This window comes from Borostomias antarcticus, assembly GCF_949987555.1.
Source record: "Borostomias antarcticus genome assembly, chromosome: 10".
NCBI classification, from domain to species: domain Eukaryota; kingdom Metazoa; phylum Chordata; class Actinopteri; order Stomiiformes; family Stomiidae; genus Borostomias; species Borostomias antarcticus.
In genome coordinates, this window is record NC_140243.1 from 11345832 (window position 1) to 11355676 (window position 9845).

Sequence of the window (9845 nt, forward strand, 5' to 3'; positions counted from 1 at the left end):
GTGGCGTACGAATATACCAGACTCCCGTTTGGATATGCGCTCGCCCCCAGAACCTTCTCCAATTGTGTGGAGGCGGCGTTGAGGCCACTGCGCCGGCAGGGCATCAGGATCCTGGCGTACCTGGACGACCTGCTGGTACTGGCTCCGTCGCCTTTGTTGGCTCTGATGCATACCGCCACGGTGGTGCGGCATCTCACCGACCTGGGGTTTGCAATCAACTGGGAGAAGAGTGCTCTGTGGCCGGCCCGTCAGATTGTTTACCTAGGTATCAATCTGGACACGAGCGCCATGAGAGCACGGCTATCCGATTCAAGGAGGGAAACACTGGAGAAGAGTCTCAGTGTTTGCCGTCCTTCTCGAAAGATCGCGGTTCTGTCGATCATGCGCCTTCTGGGTCTCATGGCAGCCGCCCATGTGGTAGTGTCACTGGGCCTTCTTCACATGAGGTGCGTGCAGAGATGGTTCGCGCGGCTTCGTCTGGACCCTGTGAGGCACAGACGGCGCCTTGTGCGGATGCCGGGGTCGTTGTCAGCAGACCTCGACTATTGGAGGGACCGGCGCGTAATAGCGCACGGTGTTCCAATAGGCAGGGTGTCGGCTCACGTCGCTGTCTTCACAGACGCGTCTCTAAGCGGCTGGGGTGGTACATGTCTGTCCCAGGCCGTAGGTGGTTTGTGGGCCGTCGGAGAACGGCGCCACATCAACCTCCTGGAGTTGGAGACGGTGCTACTGACATTGCGCCACTTTGTACACCTGGTACAGGGGCGCGATGTGCTGGTGCGGTCAGACAACCAGACCACAGTAGCTTACATCAACCGACAAGGGGGAGTCCGCTCGCCAGCGCTTCACCGTCTGGCGGTAACGCTGTGGCGATGGGCTCATGTCAATCTCCGGTCACTGACAGCGCGGCACATTGCCGGCCGTCTGAACGTCGGGGCGGACCTGATGTCTCGGGGCGGGCCTCACCCGGACGAGTGGAGCCTACATCCTCAGGTAGTGGCTCAGCTCTGGACCCGGTTCGGCAGAGCAGGGGTGGATCTCTTTGCTTCGAGAGAGAACGCGAAGTGTCCCCTCTGGTTCTCTCTGAGACAGCAGGACCAGCCTCCGCTGGGCGTGGATGCGTTCGCGCATGCCCCCTGGCCGGGGGCGCTGCTGTATGCTTTCCCGCCGATGGGGCTGATTTTACCATTGTTGGCCAGGGTGCGGTCAGAGGGTGCATCAGTGATACTGATAGCGCCGGACCGCCACTGGGCGAGATGGTATGCAGAAGTGATGGCCATGACTACTGTAGAACCGTGGCACATCCCTCATTGGCCGAACGCTCTGTCCCAGGCGGAGGGCTCAATTTGCGCACCTCCAGTCTTGGGACGGCCGCTGGTGGCCTGGCTCTTGAACGGCGGAGATTGTCTGATAGGGGACTCTCTCCGGCCGTGATCTGTACAATTCAGAGCGCGCGCGCGGCTTCCACTGCCTTGGTTTACTCTGGCAAATGGGCTGCTTTTGCGCGTTGGTGTGAGGAAAGGGACTTCGCTCCCGAGTCATGCTCGGTCGAGGCGATTTTGGAATTCCTTCAGCACCTGATGGGTCATGGTGGCGGTTTGGCAGCATCCACTATCAAGGTGTATGCGTGTGCTATTTCCGCATGCCATGAGGGGTTCGCCAAAACTACGGTTTTCGGGCATCCCCTGGTTAAACGCTTCCTGGCCGGCACGCGCCGTCTTCGCCCTGTGCGTAAGGCTGCGGCGCCGCCTTGGGATTTGCTCTTGGTTCTGGATGCGCTATGTAAAGCGCCGTTCGAACCAATGGAGCGGATATCTCTCAAGTGGCTGTCGATTAAGACCGCGCTGCTCCTTGCTCTGACGTCGGGCAAGCGGGTCAGTGATCTGAGGGCGTTGACAGTTTTTCTCATCACGGGTGATGGGAGCAAAGCTGTGTTGCGCACGGATCCATCTTTCGTTCCGAAGGTGGTCCGGGGCGCCTATAGGGCACGGGATTTGGAGCTGGGAGCCTTCTATCCTCCACCTCATGCGAGCGAGGAAGAGGCCCGCCTGCATTTGTTGTGTCCTGTGCGTGCGTTGATGTGTTACGTCCAGCGCACGGCTGCGGTCCGCACCACCCCCCAGTTGTTGGTTTGCCACGGCCCAGGGAAGGTGGGTTCTCCGTTGTCGAAACAGCGTCTCTCCCATTGGATCTGTGAGGGCATCGCCCAGTCTTACGTGACTGCGGGTCGTCCTCTGCCTGGTGCTGTTCGGGCACACTCCACAAGGGGTGTGGCCACGTCAGTTGCCCTGTTCAATGGTGTGTCAGTGGAGGACATCTGTGCGGCGGCGACTTGGTCGTCCCCGTCTCCTTTTGTCCGTTATTACCTTTTATCCATGTCCTCTGTCTCTGTGGCGTCATCTGTGCTAAACACAGCCGCCGGTGCGAGCCAGCGTTAGACAGGATTTTTCATGTAGGTGTTCGGCTCGAGTCGCCGGGTCTTCTGTGAAAGAGTCAGAATTGACCATGGCAGGTCTCGCCGCTACTGGAGAACCGGTTTGAGCCGCGGGGTCTTTTCCTGCTAGGAAAGCAGACGTGACTCACTCAGGTCTCACCGGTTCAGCTAAGGTAGGAGCGGGCCCGTCTAGTGACGATCCGTTCCTGTTTATGTGTGAGGCTGGGACGGGCTTGTTACGGAGTAACCGCTTTGGTCCAGCTCTCGCCCCACGTACCTCTCCTTGCCCTCGGCTGTGATAGACTGAGTGTGGCGGGGTGGGGCCAGTGCTTGGGTCGGATCAACTGTTAGTATGGTCTCGCCTTGGAGCCCTGGCTTGTGTCCTGACTGGTTCCCTTACTGGGGCCAGCAAGAGTGTATGGTGCGGTCGTGTAGCTCCGCTTATGCCAATAGGAGCTAGCCCTGTGGGGCGGAGCTCCACGAAATAGAACGATGGTTACGTATTGTAACCCTAGTTCTATGAGTGGAGCGGAGCCCCACAGGGAACGGACTTGCTGCCCCGCAGTCTGCTCGCTGAAAATTTCGGTTAGGAGCAGATGTGCGGGCGTAGCCCGCTTATACAGTGGTGCACCGGACCTGGTTGGACACAGGTGCGTGTATGTTTTTTTCTTCAGTCAATGTAGCTAGCTGGGTTTCGCTAGCCAATAGGAGCTAGCCCTGTGGGGCTCCGCTCCACTCATAGAACTAGGGTTACAATACGTAACCATCGATCATGTGATGTCGCTAGGACATGATCAAAGGTTAATATTTATTGAAGTTATACTTATCAATTATCAAAATAATATGAAAACAATTAAATAATAGATGGAAAAAAGAATGATGAAAAGAATGATGTCATAGATTATCACAGCCTATCCTAAAACCTCTAAACTTGAACAACACTTGGCATCGCACCACATCAAAGGAGAATGCTGGATGTCAATCTTACAGGTAGTGTTTAGCGAGGTGTCCGGAGGTGTTGTCTGGCTCAACAAAGGAAAGAGGCACGTGACTGATGGTCGGTCGCTCGGTTTGATGCAGGGTGTAGTGCGCCTGCGCTCCCGTTGAAACAGTGATGGTAGACTGTCGCGTGAACGTTGTTCGCGGAGGTTAGAGTTCAGTTTCAGAGTTCAAAAGTTCCAAATGTCTCATTCGAAACCTCTGCTCTCGCCAGAGGTGGATCGTTTGAAGATTTTGTGGAAATTCCTAAGACCCTGGTGTCGACTATATAGATCTTAGCTAGCAGTTCAGTAATTCCACGGGTACAGATTGACTTTCATCAATCAGGCACAAGCTTGGATCCTGGGGTTATGTGTTACTTGGAGAACATAGAACCTGAGAGAGTTGAGAGAACTTGAGAGAGAGAGCATCGGTCTGGTCCAACAGCGGAGCTAGGGTGGGGGCAGGGGGGGCGGCCGCCCCGGGCCCACTATTCACTGGGGCCCACCATTGACAAGGGGGTTCTTGACGGCCAAGTGCCACAACTGCAGGGCCCTGTTCACCTGTTTGTATTGTCGATTCCGCCCATCTTAGTATCACCTTAGCAGGGCCCCCCGTCACTCTGAGGAGAGATTTTACTGTCGCGCCGAGATTTAAAACACCTAGGCTGTGTTCGAAATGGCATACTAACATACCCAATGAGTATGGACTGCATACTGCCTACTGAATTCATAATACGTATGCCATTACCAGCAGACTGTTCACACTGAAGTATGCAGCTAGATATCCCGGAATGCATTTCTCAATGGCCGGCAGCGATAGCAGGGATTTTAAAGATTAGGCTAAAAGCTGTTGTAATTTTGTGTTAATATGTAGTTTTATTAAGTTTTCATATGTTTTCAGGTGAGAAAGTAGTCATGTAGATTCCTAAAATGTGGCCAGTTTATCAAAATAACTCGTTGATATATCTGATCTAACATTTGTTTTCCACTTCTGTAGGCCTAGATAGCGTAGGTACATTACTAACGTTAGATACCTTTTACCGCGGGGTTCTACAGAAACGTCGGAACAAATAGCTAAACAAGCCAAATTTTTAGCTAGCTATGCAACGAAAGTAACTAGCTTACTATATTGTTATCTTAGCAGTTCGCAAAAGAACAGGATTAAAAAAATGAACTTGTTCCTTCATATGAAGCTACTGTCCGGGACCATTCGTGACTACTATAAATAAACTTGATTTTATGCATTTCAAGTGGCATCTGTGTAATAATGATGACGTAGACGTGTTAAGAATGCATTTTCACCATGTACGTTCCCAAAATAATAGCTGTATGTATATTTGCTGCATGTATATTATTGCCAGGTTTGTTGTGTCTGATTCAGACATAACAAACCTGGCCAGCGGCCCCGTTCCCACGCCCGTCATACGTTACCTCATGGGACGTCCTGGATCGAGAGAGCAGCTCCTGCTTCAAACATCTTTTTATCATTTAATACTTGATCCAACCAACATGCCTCTTACTAGAGCCAGACGACCGAGGCAGTCAGCTCGTCGCCTGCGGTACTTGATTGAGATGTAGGCATGATTTTTCACCCTGAAGTAGCCTAAAATTAACTTATCTAGCTCACTAGCTCCCAGTAGGCTATCATCACCTTGCTAAAGTAATTGTCTAAGTCATTATTTTCAAGTGTTTCAGGAGACAGAATAATAAAACGGCCTAAGTCACTCACATTTTTGTTTTAGGCCATTATAGTACTGTAGTAAAAACAGCATGATCTTTTCAATGTACTGTATGATGTGGCAGTTTTACCAGAGGTGGAGCTGATGTTGTGGAATTTACATCCAAACACCTTAAACCTTTGTCCTCTCACTTCTCTTGTAATTCAGTTGGCGACGCGGATGAAAAGGGAGGACTGCCTGCGTGTTGCTTCGGGATTCCAGTGGATGAGCTGGTAGACAGACGTGTCGGTCCATATGGGCTTGGAAAATCAATCTTCTCTCTTGCGCCAGAGCGCACGCCGAGATTATTTCCTCAGTTCTTCCACTGGATTCTTGAAGCTCATAGGTACGTTTAAACGAACCCTCTTATGGTTCTGAGTTGTATTTGCCTTGGTTTAGTTTCGAATTGTGTTGGTCTGGCGTGTTCTGAAAACAGAAACCCCGGCGTGGGTTTTTTTTTTTAGTAACTATCTAAGGAGTTTTGAACAACAGTAGATATATTTATATTGTATTGTCCTTTGACTTCGTCCTTGTTTCGTTACTAGGGTATATGCCTTTCAGAAGAAGTGTGAGTTTTGGTCTAGTTAATACGCCAAAGTTGGCACAGAACGGGCTTCCCTTTGACCGGTCGTAGGAGTTGTACCGCTGTATTTTTTCTCAGCTAAGGTTGTACCGTTGTATTTTTTCTCAGCGAAGGTTGTACCGTTGTATTTTTTTCCCAGCGAAGGTAGCTACGGTAGTGTTTTGGTACGTAGTCCGACCCGCGTTTCTGGTAGAAGCGTTTGTCCCTTTGATCCCGGGTGGTTTGGTAAACCTAAACGAGTTTTAGCTTTGACCAAGTGGCTGGTGCAGCCGGGCAAGCATATGGTTTTTTGCTTGTCGTAAACGCCTGTGTGTTCGTCCTGTGTTCGTCCTCTTTGTTCGTTCTTTGTGTTCTGCGTCCCTGCACTTAAGCGGTGTTCGGGTTGTTGTTTACTGTTTGAGCTTCGGCTCTTGCCTTGTATTGTTTGTTAAGCGCGCCATTGATCCAGGTAAAATATTGTAAGTATTTTGTACACTCTTTAGACTGTTAAATTCGTAACTGCTAGATTTCCAGTAGGCTAGCTGGTTGTCTGGGAGACAAAAGGAAACAACAACTACTACTCTGCTCTCCCGGTGATCCGCCATCGAGCCAGAGAACAAAGGACTAGTTGCTGGGTGAGTTACTTAGCGGTTTAATGTGTCTTTGTTTCTTTCGAAATTGTATTCTTTCCCGCCGTGAGTTAACTATAAGGTTTCCTTTCATTGCTGTTTTGGGGTTTAGGCTGCGTAGTGTTTATTAGGGATTTGTTTCAGTATAGCTTTTATTAGGGCCCGAGCACTGGCGGTGCGAGGCCCTATTGAAACTCGAAGGATTATTATTCTCCTTCTTCTCCTTCTTCTCCTTCTCCTTCTCCTTTACTCCAAACAAATGCCTTTTAGGCGGCCTGAACATCGATGAAAACGGATGAAACTTTGCAGATACGTCAGTCCCGGTGAAAAATTTGATAATTCATGGGTGACGGAAATGGGCGTGGCAAAACGGCTCAAGAGCGCCCCCTGGAAAGTTTAAAATGGCGAGCCCCACGTTTCAGTTTGATGTAGGCCAACGAAATTCGGTGGGCATATGTATTTCATCGAGCCACACTTAAATGTCTCTTGGAGCTATACCCAACATGCAACAGGAAGTCCGCCATTTTGCTCTTAATGTGCCATTTTGTCCTTGTTTTGACCATTTCCATGCCTCGTACTTCGACGAACTCCTCCTACAGATTTCATCCGATCAACTTCATATTCGGTCAGCTTCATCTTAAGACCTTTGTGATCAAAAGTTATCAAAAAAATTGAGTTTTCACCAAACACCCTTGCCGTGGCGCCCCGCCAAAGTTTGACATTTCGCCATAAAACACGAAGTCCTCATAACTCCTCCATACATTATCCAATTTGTCCAATATATCTCACGCTTCATGACGGTTCTGTCCTGAACACATCTATGTGTCAGTATTGCGTCATACTTATAGCGCCACCTATTGGTGAAACAGGAAGTCCTCATAACTCCTCCATACATTATCCGATTTGTCCGATATGTCTCACGCTTCATGACAGTTCTGTCCTGAACACATCTATGTGTCAGTATTGCGTCATACTTATAGCGCCACCTATTGGTGAAAAAGGAAGTCCTCATAACTCCTCCATACATTATCCAATTTGTCCGATATAGCTCACGCTTCATGACGGTTCTGTCCTGAACACATCTATGTGTCAGTATTGCGTCATACGTATAGCGCCACCTATTGGTGAAACAGGAAGTCCTCATAACTCCTCCATACATTATCCAATTTGTCCGATATATCTCACGCTTCATGACGATTCTGTCCTGAACACATCTATGTGTCAGTATTGCGTCATACGGAAATGGGCGTGGCAAAACGGCTCAAGAGCGCCCCCTGGAAAGTTTAAAATGGCGAGCCCCACCTTTCAGTTTGATGTAGGCCAACGAAATTCGGTGGGCATATGTATTTCATCGAGCCACACTTAAATGTCTCTTGGAGCTATACCCAACATGCAACAGGAAGTCCGCCATTTTGCTCTTAATGTGCCATTTTGTCCTTGTTTTGACCATTTCCATGCCTCGTACTTCGACGAACTCCTCCTACAGATTTCATCCGATCAACTTCATATTCGGTCAGCTTCATCTTAAGACCTTTGTGATCAAAAGTTATCAAAAAAATTGAGTTTTCACCAAACACCCTTGCCGTGGCGCCCCGCCAAAGTTTGACATTTCGCCATAAAACACGAAGTCCTCATAACTCCTCCATACATTATCCAATTTGTCCAATATATCTCACGCTTCATGACGGTTCTGTCCTGAACACATCTATGTGTCAGTATTGCGTCATACTTATAGCGCCACCTATTGGTGAAACAGGAAGTCCTCATAACTCCTCCATACATTATCCGATTTGTCCGATATGTCTCACGCTTCATGACAGTTCTGTCATGAACACATCTATGTGTCAGTATTGCGTCATACTTATAGCGCCACCTATTGGTGAAAAAGGAAGTCCTCATAACTCCTCCATACATTATCCAATTTGTCCGATATAGCTCACGCTTCATGACGGTTCTGTCCTGAACACATCTATGTGTCAGTATTGCGTCATACGTATAGCGCCACCTATTGGTGAAACAGGAAGTCCTCATAACTCCTCCATACATTATCCAATTTGTCCGATATATCTCACGCTTCATGACGATTCTGTCCTGAACACATCTATGTGTCAGTATTGCGTCATACGTATAGCGCCACCTATTGGTGAAACAGGAAGTCCTCATAACTCCTGCATACATCATCCGATTTGCACCAAATTGCTGACGCTTCATGAAGGTGGCCTTCTGAACCCATCTATGTGTCGGTATTGAGTCACACTCACAGCGCCACCTACTGGTGAAACAGGAAGTCCTCATAACTCCTACATACGTTATCCGATTTACTCAACATTTCTCACGCTTCATCAAGGTACCGTCCTGAACACATCTATGCTTCGGTATTGAGTCACGCCTAGAGCGCCACCTACTGGTGACAGGAAGTTTCTCTCAGTACTGCACACCGCCAAAGTTTGATATTTCGCCATAAAACACGAAGTCCTCATAACTCCTCCATACATTATCCAATTTGTCCGATATATCTCACGCTTCATGACGGTTCTGTCCTGAACACATCTATGTGTCAGTATTGCATCATACTTATAGCGCCACCTATTGGTGAAACAGGAAGTCCTCATTACTCCTCCATACATTATCCAATTCGTCCAATATATCTCACGCTTCATGAAGGTTCTGTCCTGAACACATCTATGTGTCAGTATTGCGTCATACTTATAGCGCCACCTATTGGTAAAACAGGAAGTCCTCATAACTCCTCCATACATTATCCGATTTGTCCGATATATCTCACGCTTCATGACGGTTCTGTCCTGAACACATCTATGTGTCAGTATTGCGTCATACTTATAGCGCCACCTATTGGTGAAACAGGAAGTCCTCATAACTCCTGCATACATCATCCGATTTGCACCAAATTGCTGACGCTTCATGAAGGTCACCTTCTGAACACATCTATGCGTCGGTATTGAGTTACACTTACAGCGCCACCTACTGGTGAAACAGGAAGTACTCATAACTCCTACATACATTATCCAATTTACTCCAAATTGCTCATGCTTGATGAAGGTCGCATCTTGAACACATCTGTAGGTCAGTATTGCGTCATACCTACAGCGCCACCTACTGCTTACAGGAAGTCCTCATTACCCCTACATACTTTGTCCGATTTACACAACATTTCTCACGCTTCATCAAGATACTGTCCTGAACACATCTATGCGTCGGTATTGAGTCACGCTTAGAGCACCACCTACTGGTGACAGGAAGTTTCTGTCAGTACTGGACACCGAAATAGCACACCCTTTAACGGCGCCACACCCCGACCCGCGTGGGGTGCGAGGGCCCGCTCACTGCTGCTCGCAGCACTAGTTATTATTCTTCTCCTTCTTCTCCCCAAACAAATGCCTTTTTGGCGGCCTTAACATCGATGAAAACGGATGAAACTTTGCACATACGTCAGTCCCGGTGAAAAATTTGATAATTCATGGGTGACGGAAATGGGCGTGGCAAAACGGCTCAAGTGCGCCC